The sequence below is a fragment of the Mus musculus genome, chromosome 6 (genome assembly GCF_000001635.26).
Source record: "Mus musculus strain C57BL/6J chromosome 6, GRCm38.p6 C57BL/6J".
In the NCBI taxonomy this organism is placed as follows: Eukaryota; Metazoa; Chordata; class Mammalia; order Rodentia; family Muridae; genus Mus; species Mus musculus.
Genome location: NC_000072.6, coordinates 114,729,441 through 114,747,563, shown reverse-complemented (window position 1 = coordinate 114,747,563; position 18,123 = coordinate 114,729,441). Strand labels below are relative to the sequence as shown.

General features: G+C 48.0%; 1 protein-coding gene, 1 long non-coding RNA gene and 1 pseudogene across 6 annotated transcripts in view; 1 reads left to right on the top strand and 2 right to left on the bottom strand.

Moving 5' to 3' along the window:
* Positions 1-18,123, bottom strand: part of Atg7 (autophagy related 7) — a gene marked incomplete at its 5' end in the record, with an annotated part of 217,478 nt that overhangs the window by 113,041 nt on the left and 86,314 nt on the right.
* On the bottom strand, positions 5,789-9,031 carry Gm19040 (predicted gene, 19040; annotated as a pseudogene).
* Positions 12,978-17,624, top strand: Gm52917. The gene is made up of 3 exons (XR_003956498.1): positions 12,978-14,284; positions 16,516-16,716; positions 16,890-17,624. It is a non-coding gene; the product is annotated as a predicted gene, 52917 (long non-coding RNA).

Sequence of the window (18,123 nt, the reverse complement as noted above, 5' to 3'; positions counted from 1 at the left end):
CGTATTGATCTCAATCCACATGAAGGAGCTCCTAAGGTACACAAAGGATGACGGAAATGATCTGTTTTCCCATCATACTTCCTTCTTACTCTCCCCCTGACTCAGTTTCTTCCTTCTTCTCTTTCTATATGATCTCATGTCTATCAGGGTGACCTTGGACTTCTGACCCCCTGACTCCTCCTGAATGCTAAGTTTATAGGCGTGTGTCACCACAACTGCTTTTGTGGTGCTAGGGATCCAACCCACGGCTTCATGTACACTAGGCCAGTGTTCTACTAACTGAGCCACACTCCAATGCCAGAAATTATTTTTCTGTTGAGAACTCTATCACTCAAAATACAGACAACTTGCTAGCAACACTATACAAGGATCTCTAACCTTAAATATGCTGGTAGAATACAGGAATGTGATAAGCCAGGCCAGTCTAAGACTGTCTGAAAGCACTGGAAACTCACCAGAAGACCCCACTGACTCATTAGCTAAAATGAGCTCCTGAAATGAGACCATTCCTACACCTGATCTGAGCTACTGAATTCTCCCTGAGAAATATTTCTTTATTCAAAGGGCCACAGCCTGAGGCTCCCCTAGTTTGCACAGGCATACTGGGTAGCGTGGCCTTCATGCCTGCTTACTGAGCGTTTGTATGTGTGGCAACATTTGGTCTGAGACATGACTTCATTGTTATGGGCCTGGTAGCATGATGCCTCTCATGCTGGAAGCTACTGCCCGTGTCTATCAAAACAACGGCTGCTGTTTGGGAATTGGGCTTGCAGTGAAGGGAGGGCAGGAGATTTCCCAAAGAAGCCTGTTGGGACAGAGCCCTGTAGCAAGAGCAGTGAGATTCTCACTGAGCCGAGGCACAAACTTGCCATTCTAGACCTTCCAGGAGAAAGGCTGTTTCTCTTTAGTGGGGCAAACCACAGGAAGCTCCACAGACAGCCTTGGAGGGGAGGTGTGCGCTCCCCAGGCCTGGGACTCTGCCAATCATGCTCCCACTGTGTTCTGGTCCCTGTGGTGCAATGATACATCAACTTTATTTTCTTTTAAGAAACTCTCCCCAAATACCTGCCTCTCCACTCTACTCAAAATGAACTCAAAATAACATCGTTTAATCAATGCCAACATTAGAAGCGATGGGTGAGAGGCAGCTATACTGTTTCAAGTCAGTGCAGACCAGAAGCACCTGTGTTTTCTAAGAAGTGGCTTCTAGTCGTATCAGCCTCATGTCCCTAAGCCTCCAAATGTTTGATTTAAGCTGAGAATGAAGTAAAGCAAAAGGGAACTATATGTTCTAACTCAAGGCAAAGCTTTAGACTTTCGTGGAGCATCTAACAAGCTGCTCTGCCCCTACAGTTTTCCTGAGCATGATGGGAAATATGACCAGGTAAAACCAACCCCTTTATTGCCCTTCAAAAGGTCAAGACCACTAAAGACAGCAGACAGTTTCCCCACTCAACCTAGCTGCTGACAGTTTCTAGGGGAATCTTACCCTGCTCCCAAAACAAGCACAGTGGCTAGCCTGATCACATTACTGTGGGCGTGGGAGGCATTTAGACTGCAAGCTAGGAATCCAAGACCTCCATGCCATTTTCAAACCTAAAGTCATTGATGTTGGACAGATGGGACAGCTTTCTTGCTAGTCATCTTATGGGGCACTAAAAAGGACATAGAGATAGCATCCATCAATGCTACTGAAGGACCCAAGGAGGGTAAGATAAATTAGGGGCCACTCTCACCCTTGTGGGCACTGACCTGCCCCCACCAATTTACAGCCACAACAGCAGGAATGAGCAAGGGCCCCCAGACTTCCAGAAAGTAGTGGAACAGGGAAACACAGTCATGCAACTGCCACACTGTCTCCTGTCCCTGCTTCAGCAGTCAGGTCACATGTGAGTGACTCTCTCACGGTTTCTGTCGGCTCAGCTTAAGTCCAGGCACCTACAAAGTCACTATGGCCTGGGGACAGCAGAGACAGCACTGTCTCCACCATCACTTTCTCAGGAGTACCAAACTGCAGCTGTATGGAGGTTAATAGTTAACCCCCTAGCTACGGATTCCCAAGAAATGGAAAGAAACAGACTCTGATACCCTAGGGGTTGCAATCTGCTCCCTCCTAAGTAAGCTCCCTTTTTGTTTCTGTCCTCTAATTTTAAAGACTTCTAAAGATGAGACTTTACATTGAAAATGACAAAATGAGAGTATGAGAGGGATTGGGGGGGAGGGGGCGAGAGAGGGGAGGGGGAGAGGGTCACCCAATTTTTGTTCAGTGGAGCCATAAAGACACTTATCCAGCCCCAGTGTATGATGGCAGGCATGCAGGCTCTAACTTCATTGTCTTGGCCATTGAAAAAGTATTTTAACTCTTTTTATATCAGAGGAAGACTATCTCAGGAAGTCTGAGCCATGCCTCCAGGGTCATACATGGCCACATGGTGTATTTGTGAGGGGCAACACTCATCTTGACACCTTGGCTATATAGTCATCTGGTGGCATTTAATGGTATAGAATGTGGTACTCAAATCCAGCTCCAGGGGTCCAGCATAAACTTTTTATCTATCTAAGTTGGTGTCTATGTGTCACCTGTGCACACCTTTTTGTAGACTGGAATCATATCCAGATTGTCTAGAATACTGACAAGACATGCTAGGCACAGGGTGCTTACAATTCTGTGTAAACAGAGCAAGAGTGGAGAAAAGCCTGTGTACCTTTAGCCCAGACTTTCTTTTCCAGATAGTTCCAGTGTGTGATCAGTTGGCTTCTTGGGAAGTGGAGCCATCCCTTTAAATATAAAACTGTTTTAAAGAAAATTGCCCATTCTGTTTATGCACAGTGTACAGTCTCAAATTACTGAGTTAGGATGGATGCCCTTGAGATTGAGGCAGGCCTGGCCTAACAAGACTCTATCTTAGAACAAACTGTTCAGGAGCTGAGATCTGGGTCAGTGATTACATGCACTTACTGCTCTTCCTAAAGACCCAGACTCAGTTCTAGCCTCCATTACAGTAGCTAACAGCTGCTTGTAACTCCAGGGGACCCAAAACCCACTTCTAGCCACCACAGGCAACAGGCACACACTTGGTGCACATACATATAGCTGGCATTCATATATAATGTACACACACACACACACACACACACACACACACACGTTTGAATTGTTTTCTTTGAGACAGGGTCTTACTATGTAGCCCTGGCAGGCCTGGAACTGGCTATGTAAACTAGATTGGTCTCCAACTTGCAGAGATCCACCTGTCTCTGCCTTCAGAGAGCTGAGATTAAGGCAAGTACCACCACATCTAGCTAAAAAAGTTATTTCTAATTAAAAATAAATAACCTACCTTGAATGTCAAGAATTCACCACTTTGTTACTTAGTGGTTAACTAACCACGTAGGTTACTAAGGGGACTACCCTATGAACCCAGGGACATTTCCTAAAGTACTTGTCTGGAGTCTTGAGCTGGCCAGGCCCAGCTGGAACATGTACACAGTCTCTCTCAGGGAGTGCCTGTAAGGGTCCCTGAGTGGCCAACCCCTTGCAAAGCTGGGCAGGATGGCACAGGTCTCCTTTCCCCTTGTGTTCTGGTACCTGTGGGAAGAAGGTACAGGACATAAGGAGCAGAGGGTGCTGCTGTGTAACGGGAACTCTTCCTGCTCCACTGAACCAGAAAACCATGTGTGCTTTTCTTTTTCAAAGATACTACTTTTCTTTTCTTTTCTTTTCTTTTCTTTTCTTTTCTTTTCTTTTCTTTTCTTCTTTCTTTCTTTCTTTTTTCAGAATCTTAGAACTGGATATAAAGGTTGGCAATAGACACGGTCAATAAATATCATACAATTTCTAAAATGAAAAAGATTTCCCATACGAACTTCTTTTATGAAGACATTCAAACCCCCTGACCCAAACAAGCCTTGGCCCTATAATCATGCACGATTACAGCTGGCCAACATGGGGCATCAGGCAATGTGCACAGGGGTGAAGGGAGGCCAGAGAGCAGATCACATTTAACTTATTCTGAAGAACTTCAAGTGAGGGGCCCACAGGCCAGGATCTCACTCCATGGTGTCCCTTATTCTGAGGATCTCAGTGGTCAGCAGGGCCACAGCAGCCATGCCCATGAAAGCACAGGACTCACTCCTGCACGTGTCAGGCCCAGCATCCATGTGTGCAGGGGTGAGAGCATCGTCTCTGTTCTCTAGGAACCTCTGTAGAAAACTGTCCATGGCTCATCATACTTCATACCAAGTACATGAAAATAATAAATAGGGATGCCGTGAGCACAACCTCTCAGAGTCCTGGTTGCCGTGGTCACTTATAAGTCTGGGTCTTCTTTGGCACCGTGGGCTGCTTGGGCTGCCACAAGTGGTAATGGATCGTGAGAGCACCCACGCTGACCGACATGGTCTTGGCTGGGATCAGGTTAAACTGCTTTCAGTCTGAGCTGTATTTATATAGTTTGTCAATCATCTTCTTGGTGATGTTTTTTGGCCCCATGCCAGTGAGATTGTAGATTTCTTCAGTGTTGAGTTGGTTGCAGTAAAGTGCCCTGAACTGGCAGCCCGCATCTCGGAACAGAATGATACAGTGGTTGGCACCACACTTCTCCAGCTCCTCCAATATTGAATTCTTGTAAGGTTCATTCACTTTTCCAGTCAGACAGCAGTGAGAGATAGCATTGTGAATAATTGGTTTGTTTGGTTTGCTACTGGGCTCCTTGAAGAGTTTAGGACCTGTGTACTCAGCCACAGAGGCCAAAGAGGAAGCTGCTGATGCAGTTTCCCAGTCTCGGTCTGTGCTCTGACTGGGGTTGTGGCTCAGGACAGATAGGTAAGTAAGGCTTCTAGTGATTCAACTCAGGCTCTGTTGTTGCTGCAGATGCTGAGGATAGGCTGGAGCCAGAGTGAGTTTGGCTCAAGTTGTCTGGGGTGGAAGAGCACTTGGTGCCAGAGTCGCTCTAAGACTCCTGGTTAACTGACTTTGGCCGAGGCCTTTAGGCTTTGATTTAGGTTTGCCAAGTCCTTGCTCCTCCAAGGCCTGCTGCTGCTTCCTCCTGGTTAATGAGCTCTCGCCTTGCCTTCTCTTCCTCCTTCCGTAGTTAGCCTTACACCGGGCTTCATCTCGCTTGAGCTCCACTTCTGCCTCCAGCTGCTGCCTCTTCAGCCTTGTGCTGCCCGCCTCTTAGCAAGCTCATTTCCGCTTTCTGTTCATCCTGAAACCAAGCCCAGGTTCCTGAAACCAAGCCCAGGCTCCTGGTCACTATCTCCACCAAGCTCCACCGAGCTCTCATAGCCAGCCACCTCTCCATCCTCATCAGGGGCCTTCAGGTCAGAGACGTCTACCTCACTGAGTCTGGCCTTGCTCCTCGGCGGCTCTTCCATCGGAGTATGTTCTTTGCCTGTGATGGCAGAGGAGCTCAGCCCTGCCTCTTTCACACTTGTATCTAGACCCTCTTTAAAGTTCACCTGCTCTGATACAATGTTTGCATCTTTGCAAGAGGACAGAACAAATGTCTGATGGTTACTCTCATCATGGAGCCTATAACTGTCAAAGAGACATTTCTCAGGGAGTTCCCCGCCTGGGTGCTTGGGGGTAAAGACCTGGACTGTGGGAGTATCTCCACACTAGGTGTTGAGGTTTTGCTCTGAGAACAACCCTGCTGCCTGTCTTTTGGAACCTCCAGTTTAGCCAGCCTTCCTGAGTGGGAATTCCGGCCCTGGCCAAGCTGTGGGGGTTTGAGGTGGCCAGGAACACCAGTTGGAGAGAGTGGCTCAACAAAGTGGACTGGGCCTTTATTTTTTGGTCTTGGCAGTTATTTTTAGTGCCTGGTGTTGGCACTGAGGGGGGCTTCATGAGGAGCTGCTCTTGCTGCTGGGAGATCATCAGTAGAGCCTGCTGCAGTGTAATGATGGTCTCATTGAGCTTCTCAATGGACAGGCCACCCTCAGTCACATCTACCTCACCAACAGTGTCCTCTAGGAGCACAGTAGAAATCACTCTGCTTCTCTCCATCATGCAGAACAGCTGGGCCCCTGGGTTTATGTAGCTGGACAAACACCACATCCTGAGCATCACTGAGATCTCTCTGCTCTTCTTTGACAAGGAACCCTTCGGTTTTACAAGTGCCATCATCCAAGTCCTCCCCATTGTGCTGTGGGAATTCCTTCATGAAATGCTCGGGTCTCAGTGGCCGTGGGGCACCATCAGCCTTCCCTTTCTTTATCACATGCAGAAAGGCTGCCTTGCCCAGCTTTAGACGCTGCCATGCAGACAGCGCCTCCATCTTTTTCTTCTGGGCTTCAATAGCTCTGTGCTTTTCCTCCCGCTGCATGTGCAGTTGCACCAGCAGAAGCCAGCAGGCTGGCAGGGCCCTTGCTGTGCCTGCCTGGACTCTGCTCCCTCTTCTGGCGCCATGTTGTCAGAGGGGCTGGGCGGCTTCTGGGTGCATCAGGGGTGGTCTTCTGGGAGCTGCTGGTAGCACTGCTGGACTTGGTCTCACAAGCTTTTGAGCAGCTGGAGCTTCCTTTCAGCAAAGCTGGTCATCTTTACACTTCCATGCTGCGGAGCTGAGAAGTGGTGCTCAGACACGGGCTTGAGCGGCTGCTGGCATCATCCTTGTCTTCGTGTTCCTTCACTTTCATATCCCCCTGTAAAGTTTGACTGACTCTTCCTCACCAGCATAACTGGGGATAACCACAGGATGGTCCTCACCAATAAAATCCTGCTCTGTATCCTCTACGTCCACCACACCAGAGTCCGAGTCTTGCCTCAAGATGGTCCAGGGCTCTGACTTGTGGGAGCTAGGACTCTGTGAACCAACGGACCACCTTCCCTCATCTTCCTTAGCCCTGCCTACATGGAGAAAGAAACCATCAGCAGCCTGCCCCTGAGGTAATGTATCAAATCTATCCAGGGCCAGAGGCTGTTCTTCCCCTATAGCTTCTGCGGACTGCGGTCCTACTTCTGCAAGATCAATGCTCGCAGCAAATTCTGAACAAGGAGTTGGGGTGAACGTTCTGTTCAGGTCATGACTGCCATAGCTACCACTCACTTGCTTCCATACCATAGGCTGGGAGCCCTCACTAGGTCTCTTGGCCATGATGGTCCTTGGCCTCCCCTCTCCACACTCATCTTCCTTAGTGATAATCTGCTTCTGTTTGGCTGGCTGGAGTACTGCTGGCATCAGGGGTTCTAAGTAAAAACTGTCAGGTTTACTCTCCAAAGTGTCTGCCTGTCTCTGGGAAGACCTGATAACTTGCTACCAAGCCTGGGGCCTGAGGTGAGATCCTAGGAATCTCCGGGGAAGGAGGAGACACTTCTGTCCTGATGATGGCTACAAGCTCTTCTTCTTCCTCTTCCTCTTCCTCTTCCTCTCCCTCTTCTTCTTCCTCCTCCTCCTCCTCCCCCCTTCTCCTCCTCCTCCTCCTCCTCCATGTTGACACTGCTCAGGAGGCTTTTCCAGCTCCTTTGGCCTTTCCAGCGGAAGGATGGGGCTGGCTCTGTGGGGTCAGGTGGATAATGTTAGATGCCAAGCTATCTTTGCTGATAGAGCCAGCTAAGCTGACACTGTCACCAGAACTGGGATCCACATCACAACTTGCTGCATGATGGAAAGCAAATGATGTTGGCTGTGATGCAGGCCTGTTTTTTTGTTTGTTTATTTTTTTAATCTGTCCATGCTCCTGCTACACCTCGTGGCTGACCATCAACCCGAGTTAAAGATTTGGATCTGTGTCGATGATCAGGAATTTCCTCTGCCTGTGACACTTTTTGCTGTTTCTGTCTCAGTGGCAACGAAGGATGGGACGGACTAAATGTGGAAGTTCCTTTCCCAAGACACTCAGGTTCTTCCGAGTGGAGGTGGTACCGATGACTGCCTTCAGTGAGAGGTTGGGTGGATGGTGGCAGGTCAGCAGGGCTCATGGCAGCAGGGCTGCCCAGGAAGCTGCGTGTGGTTGCGTTGGAGGTGGGGACAGGAGGCCAGCTGCTCTTCTGCTGTAATTCTGTTTTAGCATCCTTCGGCTCTTGAATATCTCGGGGCTGAATAAAATCTGGTTTGACGTTCTCAAACCACCAGAAGAGCTCAGCGATAAAAACCATACTGTTCGGCTTCAGCACTAGGGTTGCATAGAGCATATCCTCCAGGGTGAGACAGAAACACTTGTTCAGATGCTCATTGGAAAACTCCCTCAGAAGCCAGATGTTATACAGGCTGTCAGCCATTGATGGTACCTCCTTCAGACAGATATCATCCAGTTTCATCTGCTCTGGGCAATCACAGTGAACCACGGCTAAGAGAACGGCGCCATCACTGCTGTCTCTCATCAAGTCCTCCAACAATGGAGAGTAGGGTGACTGCCTAGCAGAGAGGTGCTCTCGCCGATAACAGACCTTTTGATGAGCGGGACTTTCCAGTGGCTGCTGTTTTAATTTAACTTCTTTCTCTGTTCTCTCTCCTATTTTAAGATTTACCTTATTGATCCGGAATACCATGGCATCCTCGAGGTCATAAGGAAGTTCTTTTGAGGTGTGGAATGTAGAAAAGTGCTTGGCACTGGCCACCACCTTCTCAATGCTGATCATCTCCACAGTATAGCCCATCATCAGGGCATCTACCATTGCCATGTAGCCACTCAATAGGTGCCTGACTGTGGTCAGCATCTGTCACAGGGGTATCATCACTCTCCATCACATAGATGCCCTTCCGGGACAGGGCCTAGATGACAGACTGGTGTCCTTGAAAGGTAGCCCCCTGGTCCCCTTTTAGGATGAGGCTGCAGACACGGCTCACTGGACAGGAGAAGCTTAATAACGGGTGGCTTAATGTGCTCCTGCTCACACTGGTCCATGTAAAAGGTCTCGGAGATCCTCAGGGATGTTGTCTAGGCCATAGGCCTTAGCACAGATCCACTGCAGGTTGGCGGCAATCTTGGCCCACACCAGGTCCTAGCGGTCCAGCGGCATCAGGTCGGCGCCCCTCCGGGGCGCCTCCATCCTCCTGCAGCCTTCCGTGGCAGAGCGACCGCCCGCGTCCACCATCTGCAGACAAAGGCCGCGGCTGCCCAGCCGCAACAAAGATGCCGCCGCCCTCCGTTCTTCACGGCCGCCGCCGCCACCCAGGCTGCTGCTGCATGCTGCGGGCGCGCCAAGTCGAGGCGGAGAAGGCGCCGAGCGGGCCGGGAAGGCGGCGGCGGGCAAGCGCCAACCAAGGAAGGTGCAGGCAGGCGCGGGTGCGAGCACAGGCGGGGGGTGGGGGGGGTGTGTGGGGGCGGCGGCCAATACTACTTTTCATTAGCATTCCTTTTCATTTTTTTTATTTTTATACCTGACTTATATGATACTGGGAATCAAAGCCAGCCTGCAAATGTGTGCAAGGCAAACACTCTACCTTCTGAACTATACCAGTCATTTATGTGTATGTGCAATGTGTGTAATGTGCGAAGCGCCACTCTGGCAAATGGCATGTGGAGACAGGAGACAACCTTGGGTATTGGGTCTTGTACCTTCCAGCTTGAGACAGTGTCTTGTTTTTTCCAGTGTATACCTGGCTAGCTGCCTCTCATACTTCCAAAAAAAAATTTTTTTTGTCCCTACTTCCTACATTCTGGGATCGTGGATGCATACCACATCCTGGCTTTTATGTGACCTCTTGAGGATTCCGTCAGACCCTCATGCTTACACTCAGCAAAGGCTTTTTACCAGGGTGTCTCTCTTCAGCACCTCACTTAATTTTTTAAAAGATATGCTCACATGATTGAATCGGTTCTCTATGTCAGTCAGATGAAGTGAAGCTAATGATTATAGTCAGGATACAGGCATAGCTGCAGTTTTACAGAGTAAAGAATAACCACCATTCTTTAAGGGGCAGTGATGCTGTGTTAAGATCCATGTCTGGGATGCTTGGGAGCTTGTAAGCAGAACATGGCACTGCCCTCAAACCCCACTTCTATCATTTCTTCCTCCAAGGTCCTTCAAGAAGCTGATGTAAAAAGGATCAGGAGAAGCCCCAGCATATCTCTTGCTTCCACAAATCACACCAAGTTAGAGCGCTAGCAAAGTCCTTAAAAACACCCAGGAGGCTCAGCAAATCTACAGTCAACTGTGCAGACACGAGCTGTGCAGAGGCGGGATGATGGGCAAATCTGACCACAGGGAGCGAGCCTGGGCTCGGCCTCCTCTACAGTCGGTGCAGGGATGCTGCCCGGGTGTCAGGACACCGAGTGCTCCTCAGACTTGCACACTGGTGCCAAACTTGCTGCCCTAAGGGCCGCACACAAGAGAAATCCCTGAGTCTGGTGAGGGCTGAGATTTTAAGATGTATTGTTCCGTGTGCACTTTCACCAGCTCTCTGATGGTCTGGAAAGGGGGAACACGGAGGGCTTTCATTCTTTAGAATAAAACACACTGATGAGGACATTACTTAAGGCAGGAGACAGATACTCTGGGATGCATTGCTGCCATCGTGTAACACAAACAAGTCCTGAAGATGCTGACTTTGGGAACAATGTCTGCACTACAGTTCCTTTACCTCTTCTGTGGCAAAAGGCTATGGTGCTGACTACTTTTAGAAACACCAAGGTGGCGGGCGACAAGATAGTTCAGTGGGTAGTGGCACCTGCTGCCAAGCCTCACTGCCCCAAGTTCAGTCCCTGGGAACCATATGATAAGAGGAGCGTCGACTCTAGAAAGCTCATCTCTGACTTCCACTCATGTGCTCAGCCACAAGCAAAACAAAGCAAACAAGCATAATGAAAAAGGGCATTCCTTTAAAAAAAAAGAATTTCCAGGGCAGCCGAATAAGAGGACTTTTAGAATGGGCATTTCAAAACCTCACAGGGCAGCAAGCAAAGCCTTCAGAGAGCTCACTGCTGGAATGCCCTTGAATCTAACGCGAAGCCAACTCTGGTAACTTCCAAAGGCAGTTTGTTTTGGTAAACTCTGGGCATGATCTTCCAAGAAAGGGACAGGTCATCAAAGACGTCAGTAAAGCAGATGGGAAGGTGAAAGTTGAGCAGAATCCGCTGGACAAACAGAGCACTGTAAACGGCCATGCCCCGTCTGGCACCAACCAGCCAAGGGCATTGTGTTGTCATGCCTGGTGGTCAGCATCCCACTGGACAGAGGCCCGGGAGCGGGTGGCCTGACTTCCACTTTCGGCTGTTCATAAATTGAGCCATGAGCTATTGCTTGTTCTCTTGTCCTCACACTTGATGTCTGCTAGGACCTAGCTAACTCTTGCAGTGATGTGTTTGGTTTTTCGCTAAGGATGGTTAAAGGACCTCATACATAGGAAGGTGCCACTATCTAACATTACTGTCACGTCCAGAAGGACATCAACAGAAACTCAACACAATATCATCCAAAAATATTCCATAAATTATTGTTGTTGTTGTTATAGTATTTTGAAACAAGGTCTCCCTTTATAGCCTACTTGGGCTGGCTTCAAACTCTTGCCTCAGCCTTCTGACTGCTGAGATAATTAGTGTGACTCAACACTCCTGGCTTTATAAAATCACTTAACTGACTCACTTTAAAGTCAGTAAAATAAATGCATGTAAATACATTATTGGGTGTTACAAATACCCCATCTAAGCAGTTATATTAGGGCTGGAGATAGGGTTTGGTGACTGAGGATGCTTACTGCTCTTGCAGAGGCTTGCGTTCTGTTCCCAACACCCACAGCTTCACAGCCACCTCGAACTTCAGCTCCAGGGGGTCTGATGCCCCCTTCTGGCCTTTGCTGGCTCCTGCATACACAAGGTGTACATGAACTCATGTAGGGGCACAGTTATACACATAAACACAATAAAGAAGGGACTAGAGGGAAGGTTCAGCAGTTAAGAGCACCTGCTGCTCTTGCAAATAAGTGGATTCATATCACCTACACGGAGGCTTACAACTGGCTATAATTTCAGTTCTAAAGGATCTGATGCCCTATTCTGGACTCCAAGGGCTCCAGTATATATGTTGTGCATACAGACTCACACAGGCACAGACACATAAAAATAACTAAATTTTTATATACATATACATGTATATATATATATATATATGTGTGTGTGTGTATATATATGCATACACACACACACACACACATATATATATATATAGCCTATTTACGTATAAACATATGTATACTTAAAACCTCCCAGTTCAAGTGTATCTGTCTCTAGTTCAGTGGTAAGACTGCAGCTTCCAGCTGGCCATTCCCTTCTGTCCTTCCTCTGATCACTACATCATATAAATATCAAAGGGGATTAGGATCATGAAAAGAGATTGCCTGGGCTCTGTGCCCTTGAGGGGAGGAACTGACCCACAGAACTCTGAACAGGGTTACTGTCTTCTGTCCCACAGTTGGCTGCAGCTGGGCACAAGACACACTCAGTGGCAGATCAGTCTTTCATAGTTTCCTGTGATTAAAGAAAATGAGCCCCCAGAGAGACCTGGTACCTCTCCAAAACCGTAAGTGTCATGGTAGGACCGGGCTGGTTGCAGGGCTTGCCTCTGAGTCACTTTTCCAGGAGAACCTGGGCATGGTACCTTAGCAAGCCTCAGGAGGCCAGGTATCCTACCAGCACAATGGAGGGAAGCCACTGAAACACTGCAAAGGTACAGTGGCTATGCATTTTCCAAAGGAGTACGTCAGCTCTTTTCATCAATATGAACATGGTCCATGACCCCAAAAGACTTAAGAACTAGGGGATAGATGTGGGACGGAGGCTAAACATGAATTGATTATTTCTAACCTATAAAAGCCTAATATTTCAATGTCCTGAAGATGAGCAGCCTGACAATCAGTAGAACCACTGAAAAGATAAGAGCCCTATATTTTCTAGTCTGCATAAGAGGCAGGAAGACACCTGAAGGGAAAAGTATACTCAAGTGACCACAGATGTCAGGGAAGCAGGATAACCTTTGCTGCTGATCAGAGGCCTCAGAGGACCAGGTCAGCAGGGAGGGGCAAGGCTGTGTCCTCTGGCATCATAGGGAGGGTTTTCAAACAGGGCTGTTAGGACACATGAGGGCAAGCTTCCCGCAGTTTTTAAAAACCAGAGCAGCCTTGAGCCTTGACTTCCAGATCCTGGACTCTTGTGTCTGAAAAACAGCAGTTTGAGACAGACACCACATACTCAGGGATACTTCAGGCCACCACAGTGGTCTCTGTTTTCTTCCTGTTTCTGGTGTCAACACCAGTCCCAGGAGTGGGCAAAGGCCCTGTGCCTGGGCTGAGAAACTGGATATGCGTCAGACATTGCAATTTCCCTGGGAAACAGAAAATATTTTCTCCACTCTATGGATGAGGAAATTGAAGCAAAGGGAGAAAACATCTGAGATTTTCCAAAGAGAAGGAAGAGCCAAGAGCTGTGAGGTTAAGGCGTATAGCTGAGCGCTGTTCCCTGGCTCTGGATGGGACATCCCAGCTCCTTTCGGGAGCCCAGCAGCTCTGGAGATGGGAGAAACACAAGTTGCTAAGGACAAGAAGTGGGATACAGTTTACACCACACAACCACACATATGGATCCCATCATCTGCTCAAACAGAAAGCATTAGGCCTTGCTGGGTAAGTGAGATAGGAAAAGAGGACCAGGGTGGGGGTTACTCATCATTTTCCCAACTAGAGATTCATGTCCCTTTTGGAAAGGGGAAGAAAGCCCTGGCTGCAGCTCCGTTTTGAGTAATATTCGCCACTGAGGAGCTGTGTGCAGACACTCTGGGCAGAAGCCCTTGGGAGCTCTTCCGATTGGGCACTTGCCAGTCCTTGGAAAGGGCTGAGAAACAGGCAGGATGCTTGTCACAGTGCTCTAATCCCCCTACCTGAAGCTCATTTCAAACTGATAGCAGGATTGGAGACTAACTACACATCACTATGTCAAGGGCACAACACATAGTCAACAATGGCAGGTGACCTCTGATGACCCTTGTCCTTAACTATATTTTTGATACTTTTCTGCAATTAAAATGGATTGCTGGTCTGGGACGTGAAGCATGCCAGAGGTTCTGGCTTCTACTTCCAGCATGGGACACAAAATAAAACTGCCTGTGAAACAAAGACGGAAAGAACCTCAATCCAAAGTGCAGAAGAAATAACTTGAAGAGTGAGGAGAGAGCCAGCACTTATCTTACTTAGCTGACTCACTGGCCAAAGGAAGACCCGGAGGCGGACAGAGGCAGAAGCACCTAACTTGGGGTCACTCAGCAGGCGAGGCAGTGAACAGAGCCAGGACCCTGGGAATCCCCCACTGAGGCCACTGAATGCCAGAGGCTGGGAAAGTCCCTACACTCCAGGCGGAGGTGAGAGAGTTTTATGTGGAATTTTAAGATTCAAAACAGACTCTTATATTCCATCTTGGAAACACATTCCATCTTGGGAACTGCTGCTCATGGAGGCAAATGACCATCCTCCTTAAGGTTATACCATACTGGGTATTTGACAGCTTCTTGTGTGCAGTTTTATCTGGCCATTATATAAGTAACCCTGTCTGTCTTGACTGGAATTGCTCTCTCATTCTCTCACCCATGGGTTAAATTCCTATTTGTCTTTTCACCTCAGCCCAGAAGTGACTCAACAAACCCTCCTCAGGGTAGCCCCATTTATAAAAAAGGATTGGGTTGTAGAGAGGGGGCATGCACCCTAACACAGCAGGAGCCAGGGTGGCAGCATCATTGTTGGACAGGTTGTCTCACTCTGCACGTCTCATTTCTTTCTCTCTTATTTCCATTGCTTTTATTTTTAACTATGTATATGTGTGTGGGTATGTGCACATGAGTGCAGCGCCCATAGAGGCCAGAAGAGAGTGCTGGATCCCCTGGGGCTGGAGTTTCTGGTGGTTGGGTGCTGGGTCCTTTGGAAGAACAGCGAGTCCTTTAGCTGCTGAGCATCTCTGCAGCCCAGCAAGTCATTGTGTTTTTCATGAGGATAGTGCCTTAGATTTTTCTATGTAGCCCTAGCTGATCTCACAGAGAGTCTCCTGCTTTTATCTTCAGAAGGTTGGGATTGAAAGCATAGCATAATGTTTCTTTTGATTGTTGTGATAGTCAGCTTCCAGTTTCTATAACAAAATACTTGGACAATCGGTTTTAAAAAGAAAAGAATTTTTGAGACTCATGGTTTTAGAAGACTCAATTCATGGTCAGTTGGACCATTGTTTCTGGGGGTGAGGTCAGGTGGTTATACCATTGTGGGAGTCCTTGGGTGGAAAGACCCTTACCTCACTGCAAGAAAAAAAAAAAAAAAAAAAGGAAAGAAAGAGGAAGGGTCCAGGATCCCCTTCCAGGTACATTCCCAGTGATCTCACTTTCTCTTAAAGGTTCCACCACCTCCTGACAACACCAAGCCTCTTATATACATGCCTTTGGGAGGAGCCTCTCAGAGATAAATGGTAGCAATGGCTTGTGCTCTGCACACAGTGTGTATATCTCTAGCACAAACATTCAAGCAACCCAATGATGAATGTCTGCTGCTCTGAGTCGCTGACCCTTCCTCCAAGTCTAAGCTTGGTCCCTTTGTCTTCTAAGGATATGTGAACAGAACTTTCAGGTGATAGGTTGCTCTGGTCAAAACTCTTTCTAAAAGAACGTTTCAATAAAGAGGTTTAGTTCTGGTATTTTATATTTTTTTCAAAAATCTTTTTGTGTGTATATGATATGTATGAGTGTCTGTGATCACATAAATGCAGGTCCATAAATGGCACGAGACCGTGGTGTCAGCCTCACCTCCTCCTTGCTTGACACAGGGACTCATGTTGTCTGTAGCTGTGTATGCCAGGTTTCCTATGAGTTTTAAGACTCTTCTTGTTCTGCCTTCTTGTCCTAGAGGTGGTGAGATTACAGATGTGCACTAACCATGCTGCTTTATGTGGGTTGTAGGGATTTGAACTCAGGTCCTCACCCTTTCACAGCAACTGATTTTCCAATTGAGCTACCCCGAGCCCCTTATGCTTTTTCCATCACAATAGAAGGAAGGTGAGACTATGGAAGTGGAAACTTAAGGGTTCTTTGGAAAGTCAGCTGGATGTTTTTTTGTTGGGGCAAACTTGTGAAGGAATGTTTAGCTGAAGCAGACACAGGTAAAAGGATGTTCTGCTAAAACAAGCATGTGAAAGCATGGTTCACCTTACAGTGCAAGGCTGAGCTGCATTTGTCGGGACTCCATAGAGAGAACCATACCAAAACAAACAAACAAACAAACAAACAAACCTCTTCTGGTGGTGTGCTGCAGTTTCTAGCTACTCCTGTGGACTCAAACTGATTAGCAGGGTGATGTAGGCTGAGACAAATGCTTGTGCTAAGGCAAGACACATGGAGAACACATGATGTTTGGAGGGTATAAATAGGACTTGATGGACAGTGATGGGGCCTGAGCTAGGTCTGCTTATAGAGCTAGCTGTGCAATGCTCATGAGTTTCAAGTCTTCTCTGAGCTTCATTTTGCTTAGAGAGGCATAGCCAAGAACTTCTCCTGGTGTTCTTCCGGGTCCCTCCTACTGACTTGGACTGAGGCTGAGGCCTGGCTGTCTCTGTTAGATCCTGTCACTGCTGTTGCTAACCCTACTCTACTGAACTGGACTGCTGCTGTATCTGTGAAATGTCTGCAATAGGATGGAGCTGCCACTGCTGACCTGTGAACTGAACTGCCGATTTCCAGACAACACAGACGGGAGTTGCTCCAAAGAACCTTTCTAAACAGGTTCACTTCCCCCATATCTTTCTCCCGCACTACTTCTGGTGAGTGGTGGGCTACAGGGGAGGTTAAAGCATTTAAGAACCATCATTAAAAATAGGTTACAGCTGTGTTATATCAACAGGCTGTGGTGAGAAAGGCAATGAAACTGTTTGCCATCTGATGACACCCGCTGGTGGCTGTTACTCTGACCCTCCTTCTCCTTCTCACTTCCCAGGACAGTCGTCCCCAACATCTCAGAAGTTGTCTTACAATCCATCAGCAGGAGCCCCTCCACACGGTCATCACCAGAATGAGAATATCATTAGCCTTGCTCATCACTAATTAAAACCTCAGGATCAGGTTTCTGGGTACGTCTTGGTACATCTGTGCAGGGCACGCACCCCAGATGGTAGGCAAGCCAGGTTTGAGGCCTGCTTCCTCCCAAGAGGATGTCACAGATGCTGTGGGTGACCGCACCATGCAGCAAGAACAAGCTTAGTCTTGCACACTGCCCCCCAGGTGAGCATGCTCAGGAATTCTGCCCCCCTCAGAAATAGTCCCACACTTCACTCTGCAGTCACCTCAGAAGCTTCTGGCCAACCTCTGGGCTCCAGAGACAAAGCTACGCCTATGGAAACACTGGGAGATGTCTGGATTCATTAAAGGAAAACAGCATTCCCAGTGTAAATCCTCCACTGTCCTGTAGAAGAGACTAGAAAGTTCTAGAGTGATGAACAGCAAGTGACCAGCTGATGTCATCAGATGGCAGTGACTTTCTCACTGCAGCCTGTCTAGTCAGTGCCCCAAAATTGCTTTAGGGTGAGAGCATCCCCTCTCTAGGAAGCCAGCAAGAAAAAGAGGACGGTGATAAAGACTGAACTCTACATACTACGTTCAGTTTCTTTTGGAATCTTGTACATAATGCACATGCGCGTGTGCGTGTGTGTGTGTGTGTGTGTGTGTGTTTGTGTGTGTGTGTGTGAGAGAGAGAGAGAGAGAGAGAGAGAGAGAGAGAGAGAGAGACTGTGTGTCTATCTGTGTATATATATATATATATATATACATATACACACACACACACACACACACACACACACACACACACACGGGTCTGTGGAAACCTGGACATAAATGTGTGTATGCATGTGGTGGCTAGGGGCTGTCTTCCTCTATCACACTCCACCTTACTTTTGTGACAGGATCTTCAATTGAATCTGAAGCTGTCCTTGCCCTACACCCTCAGCACTGGGGTCACAGATGCATATCACCCACACTTGGCCTTTTGTACAGATGCTGGGCATCCCAATTTCGGCCTTCACACTTGCATGGCAAGTACTTTAATGACTCAAGACCTCTCCCCAGTACCATTTTCTGAAGTAGCAGGGACTAGCAGAGATGAGAGCTGGCAAGTCCATCTATTCAGGATGAGGGGGACCAGGCTTAGGCAGAAATGAACATCATCAGTGGTG